At 37.5% G+C, this 13,623-nt stretch overlaps 1 long non-coding RNA gene across 2 annotated transcripts; it reads left to right on the forward strand.

The window, feature by feature from the left end:
- The first annotated feature begins 435 nt into the window (after window positions 1-435).
- Window positions 436-9,317, forward strand: LOC121870589. Of its 2 annotated transcripts, none has more exons than XR_006089728.1 (3): window positions 436-2,086; window positions 6,591-6,694; window positions 8,345-9,317. It is a non-coding gene; the product is annotated as an uncharacterized LOC121870589 (long non-coding RNA). The 2 variants fall into 2 exon arrangements; XR_006089729.1 differs by lacking the exon at window positions 6,591-6,694 and having other exon boundaries at window positions 436-1,397; window positions 1,624-2,086.
- The last annotated feature ends 4,306 nt before the right edge of the window (window positions 9,318-13,623 follow it).

Consider the following 13,623-nt stretch of genomic DNA (forward strand, 5'->3'; position numbering starts at 1 on the left):
CTAATTACCCAAATGAAACCAAATGTAGCCGCAATGAAGTCAAATAATGGTCCTACATGAATAAATAGGACAGCCAATCACTTCTCGACTAGTATTTGGTGTCACAAAGTCGCAAAAAATTAGAAAACTTAATTTAATCTGACTTAATAGATCGCGTGCATGTACCGGGGGAACGAGTAATTACCCAAATGAACCCAAATGTACCCAAATGTAGCCACAATGAAGTCAAATGATGGTCATACAAGCGTAAATCGGGCTGTGAATCACTTCTCGATTAGTATTTGGAGTCAAAGTCACAAAAAATTGGTAAACTTAATTTAATCTGAGTTAATAGATCCAGTGCATGTACCTAACCTAACCTAACCTAACCTAACTCAGATTAAATTAAGTTTACCAATTTTTTGTGACTTTGTGACACCAAATACTAATCGAGAAGTGATTCACAGCCCGATTTATGCTTGTATGATCATCATTTGACTTCATTGTGGCTACATTTGGGTACATTTGGGTAATTAGTGGGACCGTATTTTTACAGCTAGCAAGAGTATGAGGAAAGCCACTTAGTTCTTGGCGAATTGTAACCATGGTAGGTCTACAGGAATTAAGTAGTGGGGCTGTGGCAGAATCCTATTACTATTTACAAACTACATATTCAGGTAACCTGTTCGGTTGATGCTCCAGTGTACTATAGGTGTGATCTCTGTGTTAGGTGGTTTTGTGAAAAGTATGCCATTATGTTTGTATACTGTACTTGAAGTTGTATTGTACTTCACAGTGTATCAAACAGGAAGTGTTTCAAACAGGAAGTGTATTGTTGGTACTCCAGTGTACGATGTATAAGGGTAGTGTGGTGTCTTGTTTAAAGATACACCAAGTATGGGTGATTGTGGAATACGTAAGGTACCTTGTTGACAAGTGTCTTACCCTCGAGTCATGCCACCTCAGGTTAGAAGTAAAGTCAGAAAGTATAGTAATTGTTGAAGTAGTGGGACAGAGAGAGAAAGTAAAGTAAGGTATTTTAGGAAGTAGATCCCCTTCATTGGTTTTTTCCCCTGCCCCTACAATGGTGACAGCTGTAGGGATGTAATTTAATATGGTATCAAGTTGGGAAGAATGAACGTGGTGCTGTGGGCAGTTTTTATCTGTGATTCGTAATAACCATTTCTCTGTACGGGTACCTAATAACCATTTCTCTGTATCTAGTGATTATTCCAGTTTGCTAATAAGTTTTTATTTTTTTGTGAATTCTGTACGAGTTAGGTAGGGACATAATTATTCCATAGGTACTTATTGTTTTTGTGGAAACAGTGTTGATGGAGTGTACAGAATTTTTTCTTTGTGTTTTGGCGGAGAATTGAAAGAACATTTTACAGTTAAATATTTTACTTGGAAGTTAGGTAAGTAAGAACAATTGGCTAAGATTTACTTTTTGAGTAAATTATTCTTGCAATACTGTGGTATGGTATCGTAAAATATTCAGAGTAAGAATGCCTAACTTTTGGTTTCTCGAAGAATATCTTTGGTCTGTGATATTAGAATTCTAGATGATGTTCATTAATTCATGGTGTTGATAATCTGCCAAACTTTTTTTCCAACCTGTGTTAATTCAGTTATTACTTACAGACAGTGAGAATATGTTTGGGCCATGGCATTAGTGTTTTGGTAAAGTATTTCATCACAGTAGTCGTCCAAGGTTAAGTGGATGTGTACTTTGTAGCTGTAACATTCATTAAATATTTATGTGTTAGGTAGGACATGGCCTAACGTTTAATATTTTGTAGTGTGTGTATTGATATTCCTGTATAATTTTTGTGTATGCTGTATGCTTTTTGATTTTAACGATATATTTTAGAAGGTGCTAACCTAAGATTTTAAATGCAGAGTGGTTCATTTTTGGCCTTGTGTGGAGTAGCTAACTTTATTGTTGGTATTTGTGGTGCTCTGTTATGTGAGATCTAATGCCCAGTATAATTTCAGAGTATTGCCTTTGATTGTGTTTGAGGACCTTACGGTGATACTGTATGTGGACACCAAGTGGATGCAACCTTTCAAAATAGATTCTTGTACAGTGTATGAACCCGCAATTGTGAGTACAGTGTAATTCGGGAAGTGTTCACAGTGTTGAGCCATACAGAGATTGTTACTAACAGGTACCATTGTTTTTGAGTTATGTAATTGTGCCTTGAAAGAGAGTTTAAGGACTTGTCAAGTACAGTGATATTCCCTTTTATGTATTCATCTGTGTAGCCTTAAAGTACAATTTTTTCAACAGTTTCATCAAGTATTATCATTGTGTTGTGGTATTTCATTTGAGTATTATTTTAAGGGGTTGGTGTATTAGAATTATTGTAAGCAGCCTTGCTGAAGATTAGTTGAGTTGTTGTCACCTCCTTGGCAAGATGGCCGTCACAAGGGGACAGTTCAGGGTGGAATGCTCAGAACCTGTGTCCGATGAGTTGATGTTTTGAATTGAGAAGTATGTGGGTGGAGACGTGTTCATTCCCCGGACTGGAATATGTAGTAGGGTGGGAGAGGAGTAAGGAATGCCTCTTACTAGTTTGTGAGAGACACAGACATCAGTGTTGCAGAGAGATCTTTAAAAGGTTGTAGACCCTTTAGCTGTATGGTCTTGGTTGTTGGTGGACCAGGGTGTAGTGTATGTTTTTGCATGTTAGTGTTTTGCAATTTAAAAGTATGGGTTGGTTGCAAGTGAGTACAGTTTGCTGTTTGCCCATGTGAGTTGTTGAATGTGGGGCAACGAGAGTGCTTGGTATAGAAACAGACAGTCCTTGGCTTGGTTTGGTTCCCATAAGGACCGTTTCGCCTTGCATAGGGTTCCTGGGAATATTCCCAGTTCCCTCGGGCCTCCCTTGATGGTGTTGAGTCACGCGAGTGTGACATGAATCTTTGTAATAAGGTCAAACCAACCTTTCCTCCTGCTCGATGTGGTCCGTTCATCTATTCCTAGCGTGAGAAGTCCAAGATGATAAACCGCCTCAATGAAAACTTTGTGGATGTGAGAAACTGTATTTCAAGTCTGTTTATTGAGTCAAAAAATTTTTTAAGTTATTAACTTTTATCCTCTTCTCCACTGATCGGCTAGTTAGCCGCTTGAGCAATTGGTCACGTCTGTGATTACTTTTCCTTTTCTTTTATCCTTTTCACCATATGATCGGCTTGTTAGCCGCTTGGGCGATCGGTCACGTCTCTGTTATGCACTGTTGGCAAGCCTGGGGCATGCACTGACTCCTGAATGTACCTGAACCTGCTCCAGTGTTGGTCAAGTCTTGTCTTGAAAGAGCACACACTCGGTGCTGTCACAACACTCTGGTAGATTGTTCCAAGAGTTCACAACTCTCACTCCGAAAAAGTTTGCCCTCACAGTTTTCTGGACTTGCAGCTTTTTCAATCTTGAGCTGTGACCCCTTGTGGGGCGAGCGTCCACCAGCTCCAAGTAAGGACACTCGACTGAGTCGTGCCCCTTGAGATGCTTATACACCTCAATTAGGTCACCCCTTGCCCGTCTATAGTATAAGTTAGGCAAGTTCAGGCGCTCCAATCTCTCAGGGTAGTTGAGGTGCCGATGTGCAGGCACCAGTCTGGTGGCCCTCCTCTGAACATTTTCAACCAACTGACAATCCCCAGCATATCTCGGGGACCTTCTTCTTGCAATGGCCCGAGAACTTCAGCTCATTGTCAACATACACACCTAGGTCCTTCTCACATTGTCTAAAATAGTGCAGTTTTTTCATCCCATTGGGACATATGATACTCCTCCTTACCGTTGGTATGCCCCAGGTGCATCCTCTTACACTTTGTGACATTGAATCTCAGATGCCATTTCTTCGACCATTCTTGGAGCCCTCAGAGATCCTTCTGCAGCTCTTCACAGTCCACTTGGTTCTTGATTTCCCGAAATAACTTGGCGTCATCAGCGAACATTTGTATGGAGGAGTGTACAACGTCAGGCATGTCATTTATGAAACAAACAAACAACAGCGGGCCCAATATACTGCCCTGTGGTACCCCGCTAGTGACAGTTACGGATGATGATTTCGTGCCATTAATCACCGCACACTGCTTTAGGTCATGTAGAAAGTCTTCTATCCACGCTTGGACATTTCCCTGAATTTCGTGCCTTTCCAGTTTGATTTTCATCCTTTCGTGGGGTACACTGTTGAAAGCAGGGCTGTGGAGTCGAGTCGAGTCGGAGGAAATTTCGGCTTGTGGAGTCGGAGTCGGAGTCGGTAAAATTGTCCAGACTCCGACTCCGACTCCGACTGAAGCTATTCTGTTCCTAAGAACAAATATATGAACTCAGGCATATTCATTGCAGTGATTCCACTGATCCCACTAATTTTCTTAAATTATTAAAAGAATTTATTTCCATTTTATAAGCATTATTATGAATTTATAATAATAATAATAATAATTAACGGTTTATTGAAAGAGCTTGGCAGCCAGAAGGCTGAAAATTTACAGTTACATATTTGGGGAATGGGTTACGAATTACAAATAATATACAAGTAACATAAGTGACACAAATAAGACATATAATAACTAGATGGGGAAAAGCTCAAACTACAGTTCATTTCAACATAGTGACAGTGCAAGGAGCAGTGTTTACCGGGAGTGAATACACTGATTTATTACAAGTTATTGATAATTTTTACAATGGTTGGGACTGGGCTGTTCTTATAGCGATCAGTTCGTGCACGTATGGGCTGGATGCGGTTGTGGTGTCGAACAGCAATTCTCGGACAGGGATCTCAGGTGGTAGTAGGAGCCGGTGTCGGGGATGGTGTAGAAGCTTCTTACCAAATTTGCAGATGAGGTCGTGGTGATGGTCAGTGAGAGTCGAAAGGGTCAGTGTGTTGAGCGCTTCTTGATATGTGGAGTAGGAAGGGGAGAGAATAATCTTGCATGCCCTCTTTTGCACTTTTTCTAGGTGTTTACGTTGTGTGGCATTTAGGGAGGAAGACCAGGTGGGGGAGGCATAGGTGAGCTTGGGAAGTATGAATGTTGTGTATACACTGAGGAGCTCGTGTGCAGGAACTCCGAGGGACTTGAGTCGGCGGAGCAGGTGGAGACGGAAACTGGAGGATTTGACAACTTCACTGACGTGTGGTTTCCAATTTAGTTTGTTGTCTATGGTGACGCCGAGGAGCTTCGTGGAATCTACAACCTGGAGTGTGTTCGGACCTAGGGTAATGGAAGGAGGTGGGACAATGTCGGAGGAGAGGTTGATGTGCATAACCATGGTCTTGGTATGGTTGATGGTGACATGGTTGTTGGTGGCCCAGTTTTGGAGACTGTTCAATAAATCCTGAAGGGCGGTATAGTTGGGAGCAGAATTGTTGACGCTGATCCCAATGGTGGAGTCGTCGACATATTTCCAGCGAGCAGGGGTTTCTCTTAGGGCATCATTGATGAGCATAAGGAAGCAGAGTGGTCCCATCTTGGTGCCTTGGGGGACGCCACAGGTGAGTGACTGAAAGGTGGAGACAGCCCCTCGGAAGCGTACAGCTTGGCGTCGGTCACTGAGGAAGTCTGTAAGCTATGGTATGAGACTTCTCCGAAGCCCGAGGTCAATAGCTTTGTTTATGATTATATTGTGGTCGACTAGGTCGAACGCTTTAGTGAAATCAATGAAGGCGACAGCTACAGACGTTTTTCGTTTCTCGAGATGGCGGTATATGTAATCGAGAAAGCTGACAAGACAGTGAGTGGTGGAGGAAGTTTTCATGTTGCCAAATTGCTGAGGGTCTACGACTCCTGCAATATCAGCATAAGCCCATGATATATATAAATGGGGTCTGCCCGTTTAGTCATCGCTTTCATTCCCATCATTATATACTTGAAAGTAACTGTTGCTTGGGATAGAAAATAATAACAAACACAAAGATAATTTATTGAAAACGAAAATAAAACCTAAAAACATTGTTAATACGCCTACAATCATCTCACTGCTCGATGATTTATGCACTGGTGCCAAATCACCTTTACTTTGTTCTGTATTTTGTTTATTTACCAAATGTTTTAATTGTTTTCTTTATTAAATAATTAATGTTCATGTATGGTAACACAATATTTCTCGAGTCGTCTGTATACAGTATACTGTATGTCATTTCTATTCGTGTAAATAATAACTTGCAATTTGTCACACATACCAGCGTCTGTTAGTGGTTACTAAATGGGGTGTATCAATATAAATATGTAAGATAAGGAATAATCAAGTTTATTTTTTGTTAAGCTTTGTTTCAATAACAATGGACCACCTATCACTAATTATTTTGTCATATATTTATAACTTTGAGTGACCTGTGTCCATAAATATATATGGTCATTTCGTGCACAGTATACATGGGAGCTTTCTACATTTGTGTTAGGTCACTGTCCACGTGGTTGTTTTGTGGGGTGAAAATTATAAATGTTAAGTGATATTCCAGTGCTTTGAAGGCCTTAAGAATATAAGAGGGAAGTGATGGTAACATTGTCTCTGTGTATTATTAAAACATGAATATTGAGGTTAATTAAGACCTGCTCACACTTTATGTTGTTTATCTCATTTAATTGTTTTTATATTACAGGAGGACCTGGTTCCTACTGGGGTTTGTACTGTCTCACTTAATTCTCATCTTACTTACTTGTGGATCAAACTTTATTTTATCTTATGGTTGAGGACAAGACTTTGGTAAGTTTGTGAAGTTTGTTATAAATTTGCTTCATGTTACTAAATCTCAAGAGGTTATTTTCTTCTCTGAATATTGATGTAGTAGATTTTTCTTGCTTATGTCAGAGATGTTTTTATATTGAGTCAACTAACTTCCTCTCGAGAGGATGTACTTTATCATCCAAAGTTTCAGTGCCAGGAGAGTTGTTCCTCACTAATGAGGACATCTTTTGGTTAGGGGGAGGGATGAGCTCAGGTGTCTGGAAAGAAAGTCACAATTGGGGTTAGAAAAAGTCAGGGGATATAAACACATCTTTTAAATAGCATAAATAATGTTAAGGTTTGTGATTTTTTTTCCTACATTCTGGGATGATGACACATCATGGAGAACCAGATCATTGTGTTCAGTCAGCAAAGGTTTATTGATTCATCCAAGTACTGTACCCAGGTACACACTGACACTTCCCTGGTCTAAACTCCAGATAATTAATGAACATTTACAAGGTGAAAACAGCACTTTGAAGTATGTGGGTGATGTGTAATGGTATTTTAACTGGTTTGTTTGTTTTAATACAAAGAATACAAATTTGTTGAGGAAGTGAGTTTCAAATATATACGTGGAACAGTTGACAGCTGTTTTGATATCACACTAATTGTTTTAATTAAGTTCTGAAACTTTTAAGTGGCAGGTCTTGATGTAAACACTTCTTGGCATTTTCTGTTTTATTCCTGAAAGCAGGTATATACACAGATATAATCTGAGAGAATATATTGTGAATTATCTCTAGGGAAGTGTTGTGTATATCACTTTGAGATAACACTTCTGTTAAGTGTAAACTTTCCTGTCTAGTGGTATGGAGAGAACTGCCCCTCTCTGGGGTATGAGAGAGTGGTAGCGAGCGAGCAGTGTTTATACTGAATTAGCAGACCCTGGCTTGAGCCTTACGACAGATACAACCTCAGTGATCTAGTCATAAACAATATGGTGAATCACTTGTTGAATAATTTGATAAATAACTTGGAGTTAGGGGTATATTTATATTAAGCAAAGGTGCTGTTACAATCTAGCAAACCAACCAAACCTGTCTTAACCTATTGTGAAGGCTGTGTATTGCAATACTGTACTGTATTACCTTTTTTGTACATGCAGTATTAGTTATTAATAATGACTGAGTCACATAGGTAATGAAGTTAATATTATTCTTTATAAGTAAGAATTATTTATTTGCTATTTTGTACAGAAATTTATAACAATCTGATGTTGTGACTTCACACTTACTTCACTTGCTGAACAGTTCTGTGGAATTCGTTGTTATTTGTGTATAGTAATTTTTTCCTCCCAATATCTTGACACTTAGATTGACACAAGTTAGCTCCTGCAAGATGCACATTTTAAAATTGTTTCCACATTCTGATGAAAAACGTGAAGCAGCTGAGAGGATACAGGGTTTACCTTCAGTCTTAAGGGTTGGTCGTTAGTACCCACAACATCCTAAGCCATTCCAGCAGTTAGTGAGTACTATGTTGACTTAGTTAGGGAAGTAAGGCTATTTGAGTACAGTACAGAGCCAAAACAAGCTGTCTCCTTGGGTAAATATCTATCAGTAAGATTTTCATCAGCTATTGAATTCTGAAATCTTCAACATTGTAATAATGTTCACTTTATTTCAGACAAAGGTGTGATTGGACAGATGTAAGAAAGAAATATTATGGTAGCATCAGGAGGCCATCCCACACAAACATCTCCCACCACAACCAAGAATTAAAGCTCTATAAAACAAGAGGCAGAACAATTCCTCACAACTGTACAATAAGTCGATACAGTATGAGGATTAGTGAACATCTTCTAGAGAACATTGCAAGCAAGATTAAGGTAAATTGTCAACTCTTCAAGTCTTAAGTTACAAATATGAAAGTCAAGTTCGCATTCTAGGAAACAGTGAGAATAAAAAGAACGTTCACACGAGTGGATCTTTCTCCTGAAAATGTCAGCTAAGTGTTGCACTGTGTTATATATTGTTTAACTACAGTATGATGAGTGTTGCAATGTTTCTACCTAAACATTTACCTTGTGACTCTTGTGCTTGTGTACACTGCTGATAAAAGTTCCAATATATAAATGTGACAAGTGCTTGTCTGCTGTGTTTGTATACTGGTGAGATAAAGTTCACTTGTGGTAAATATTTCTCATACAATAGTGAGCTCAAGAACCACACACATGTGCAGAATTATTTATGCCAATTTAGCTGTGAACACTGAAGGAAGTATTTTCTTGTATGGAGTGTTGTAAAGTGTGTAAAAGATGGCCCAGTTTATGAATGAAATGGATGGACATGGTGGCCAAAATAATTATGAGTGTGTACAGTGTGGTGAATTATTTTACAGTAATGAATCTTTGAAGATGCATACCTGTATGGCTGAACACATTGATGAGATAGATATTAAGTATGAAGAAGTTGATGAGAGTTTTAACAGTAACTATGATGTGACACAACATGTGACTGTTGATGAGAAAGATATTAAGTGTGAAGAGTTTGATGAGAGTTTTAACAGTAACTATGATGTGACACAACATGTGACTGTTGATGAGAAAGATATTAAGTGTGAAGAGTTTGATGAAAGTTTTAACAGTAATTATGATGTGACACAAACATGTGACCGTTGATGAGAAAGATATTATGAAGAGTTTGATGAGAGTTTTAATATAACTATACGGCACAACATGCGACTGTTGATGAGAAAGATATTAAGTGTGAAGAGCTTTGAAAAAGTTTTAACAGTAACAATGATGTGACACAACACGCACTGTTGATGAGAAAACTCGTAAATGTCTAGAAAGTGGTAAAAGTTATAACAAAAAGGAACAGCTAAAGCAGCATATGGTTGTACACACTTGTGAGAAAATTTTTAAGTGTGAAGAGTGTGGTAAAAGTTATTCCAGAAAGAGCCATCTCAAGAGCCATATGGTTGTACACACTGGTGAGAAGAATTTTAAGTGTGAAGATTGTGGTAAATGTTATTCCAGAAAGAGCCTTCTGAAGCAGCATATGGTTGTACACACTTGTGAGAAGAATTTTAAGTGTGAAGAGTGTGGTAAATGTTATTCCACAAAGAGCCATCTGAAGAGCCACATGGTTGTACACAGTGGTGAGAAGAATTTTAAGTGTGAAGAATGTGGTAAAAGTTATTCCAGAAACAGCCATCTCAAGAGCCATATGGTTGTACACACTGGTGAGAAGAATTTTAAGTGTGAAGAGTGTGGTAAATGTTATTCCAGAAAGAGCCTTCTGAAGCAGCATATGATTGTACACACTTGTGAGAAGAATTTTAAGTGTGTAGAGTGTGGTAAATGTTATTCCAGAAAGAGCCATCTGAAGCAGCATATGGTTGTACACACTTGTAAGAAGAATTTTAAGTGTGAAGAGTGTGGTAAAAGTTTTCTCAGAAAGGACGAACTGAAGCAGCATATGTTTGTACACACTGGTGCAAATTTTAGATGTGAAGAGTGTGGCAAATGTTATTCCACAAAGAGCCAATTGAAGATCCATATGGTTGTACACACTGGTGAGAAGAATTTTAAGTGTGAAGAGTGTGGTAAAAGTTATTGCAGAAAGAGCCATCTTAAGAGACATATGTCTGTACACACTGGTGAGTAGAATCTTACATGAAAGTTGTAGGGATAGATCTTACAGAGAAATTAGCTGGAAAACTGTATGGTCTTGCATGTTGGTAAGAATTATTTCAAGTGTAAGTAATGGATTATTTATTTCCAAAAGAAAACCAATTGTTGTTTATCCTCGGTCGAAGTGACATGCTGTTTACTATTGTGTGTATACCTGAACTGTATATTTGTTGTATACCTGAACTGTATATTTGTTGTATACCTGTACTGTATATTTGTTGTATACCTGAACTGTATATTTGTTGTATACCTGAACTGTATATTTGTTGTATACCTGTACTGTATATTTGTTGTATACCTGAACTGTATATTTGTTGTATACCTGTACTGTATATTTGTTGTATACCTGTACTGTATATTTGTTGTATACCTGTACTGTATATTTGTTGTATACCTGAACTGTATATTTGTTGTATACCTGTACTGTATATTTGTTGTATACCTGTACTGTATATTTGTTGTATACCTGTACTGTATATTTGTTGTATACTGTACCTGTACTGTATATTTGTTGTATACTGTACCTGTACTGTATATTTGTTGTATACCTGTACTGTATATTTGTTGTATACCGGGCCGGATACCCAAAAACATTTATGGGACTGTATGTCATTGTTTACCCCGTAACTGGACTTACAGTCTCTGATCGGTATACTCAAAACACAGATGGTATACTCAAAACAAATATTTGACATCTAACTCCGTAAGTGAGCTCATAATCTAGCGCATAACTTACACGACCTCCTGAGGCGCTGTAACACTCTCAACCCGGATGTAGTATTCACTAATTCCCTATTGTATAAAAAATAATAATAATATATGTTGTAATAATGCTTGTTAGACTTGTTTTATCATAGAATAATGAATAAAATGTTTTGTACATCAACATACTGAAATATAATATTTCACTTTGTCTTTTTCGTACATTTTTTTGTACGATAATAAGAGGCTTGAGTGTTCCTATTTGTCACTTGCAGATAGACCTTACTTTTATGTTGTATAGCCATAAATATCCCTCAGTAATGAAAGCCAAATATGAGGTCAAGTGAACATTCATGCCAAGACTTCACCTTGTTTTTCTAATATTCAACCAATAGCCTTAGCCTGTTTTCTTATGTATATGGCTTATAATAACATGAAAGGCTCTAAATGTCCATAGGCTAGCCAAAATTCAATGATATTAGGCATAAAATATGGATTGCAATTAACTTGATTAAGCTTTTTCAGTATTAGTCAAATAAATGTTTAAACTTGGGGGCCAAGTTAAATTAGTTAGAACATGAAGAATAATCACATAGGAAATAATACCAATAGGTTAGAGGTTAGATTATGTTTGGTTTAGTGAGGTCATGTTATGGTATGTTAGGTTAGGTTAGAGAATATGTACATGGCAATATTTGTGAGTGTCAGGCTGTCAGTGAGACACTTTGTCTAGCAGCTACCTTAGGCCTACTTCCAGTCTTTCCATCAACAGTATCCTAGGGTAGAGTATCAATTCTAGAAACTTTATGGCTAATGCAATATAGTTTCAGGATTTAATTTTTTTTTTTATGAACTTGAAGATGATTCAGACCAAATTACCCAAACATTGAAAGGAAAACACCATGATCTAGGCTAAATCAGTAATTTAAGAGAAATGATGTCATTTAGGTTAGGCAAGGTTATGCTATCAATAAGAAATTTATTTGAAGTGGCCCAGAATAAGGCTATCTTAGTCTAGCTTATGTGTCTTGTCACAGGCCAACATTAAGCCAGGGTTTAGCTCAAATTCTATTATGGGTAAAACACCAAATACAGGTTGTACGTCTCTAGTCCGGCAACCTCGGGACCTGACCGGTGCCGGACCATGGAAATTCACCCTTTTTTCTGGATAGATAGTGACTTGTGCTTATGCCTGGAAGCACTAGCACCACTTTCTCTGCGTCATGGTCTCTTTGAAGACATATTGAAGGGTTAAATGTCGTATAGTAGCTTCCCAAATTTCGCGAGTTTTTAATTCTTAACGTATTTTATTGGAACACACAAAAAAATAAATAAATAAAAATTTTGATGGCGGAAACTTGAATTTCGACGGGTTTGAACGGTCCGCCAACGTGCAGACGACGTGCATAATCGTGTAAACAGTGTCATTTCTCTTATGTACAAAAGATTCATTATTGTTTATTACTGAATGTCTTTTTTATTGAATTAATGTTAATGTGTGCAAAATCAGCAATACAATTCATTAATAATACGTAGAATATTAAAACACACGAGGAAATGACACAGCATTGTTTTCGTTGATTACAAAACCAGTGACTAACTGGTTCTACATATAAAACTGAAGAAAATAAGACCTTTGTTGTAGCTGTAATAAAATTAATATGGTTGTTTTAAGTAATGTTATTTAATGTTAATAAATGGAACAATAGAAGTAGCTAATGATAATGGTAAAGAAAAAGAGAGATCGCATATGTAAGTGCGCGTGCGCACACGTGAAAACATATCGTCATTACTTTACATAAGAATATGAAAGCAACACTTATTTACTGTTCATATATATTTTAATTAATGTTTCTGAATTTGTTTTTATTGATTTAATGTACATGTGTGCAAAATTAACAATACAATTTATTAATAATACGTGGAATATTAGAGGAGACAAGACGGCGGCCGGCATTGTTTATGTTAAAGCTTACGAAACCAGTGACTGATTGGTTCTACATATAAAACTGAAGAAAATAAGACCCTGAGTTTAGCTGTAGTAAAATTAATGTAAAAAATGAATATGGTTGCTTAAAGTACCTGTAATGTTATTTAATGTTAATAAATGGAACAATATAAGTAGCTAACCATTAATGGTAAAAAAAAAAGTGAGACTGCTCGTATGTAAGTGCGCACATGTGAAAATATATCGTCATTACTCTACATAAGAATATGAAAGCAACACTTATTTACTGCTCATATATATTGAAGGGTTAAATGTTGTACTCTGTATAGACAAGCAGAGAGAGAGAGAGAGAGCAACCGAACTGCCGGATGTAAACAAACCTTAATTTCCCGCGGCTTTTTTTTTTAAGGGGATTAGCCCACCCGGGAATAGGTCACTGACCCACATTAGGGCCTGAGGGGCAAAAATTTAATACTCCTGTAATAATAATAATTCAGATAAGTAAAAAAAAAAGAAAAAAAAAAAAACTGCCTATCTACCTATTGGACAAACTAAAATCGTTCCGGACCACGGAATGCCGGACTAGAGAGGTACAACCTGTACTGTGAGATCTCTGTT

This window comes from Homarus americanus, unplaced genomic scaffold (assembly GCF_018991925.1).
Source record: "Homarus americanus isolate GMGI-L3 unplaced genomic scaffold, GMGI_Hamer_2.0 scaffold56333, whole genome shotgun sequence".
Taxonomy (NCBI): domain Eukaryota; kingdom Metazoa; phylum Arthropoda; class Malacostraca; order Decapoda; family Nephropidae; genus Homarus; species Homarus americanus.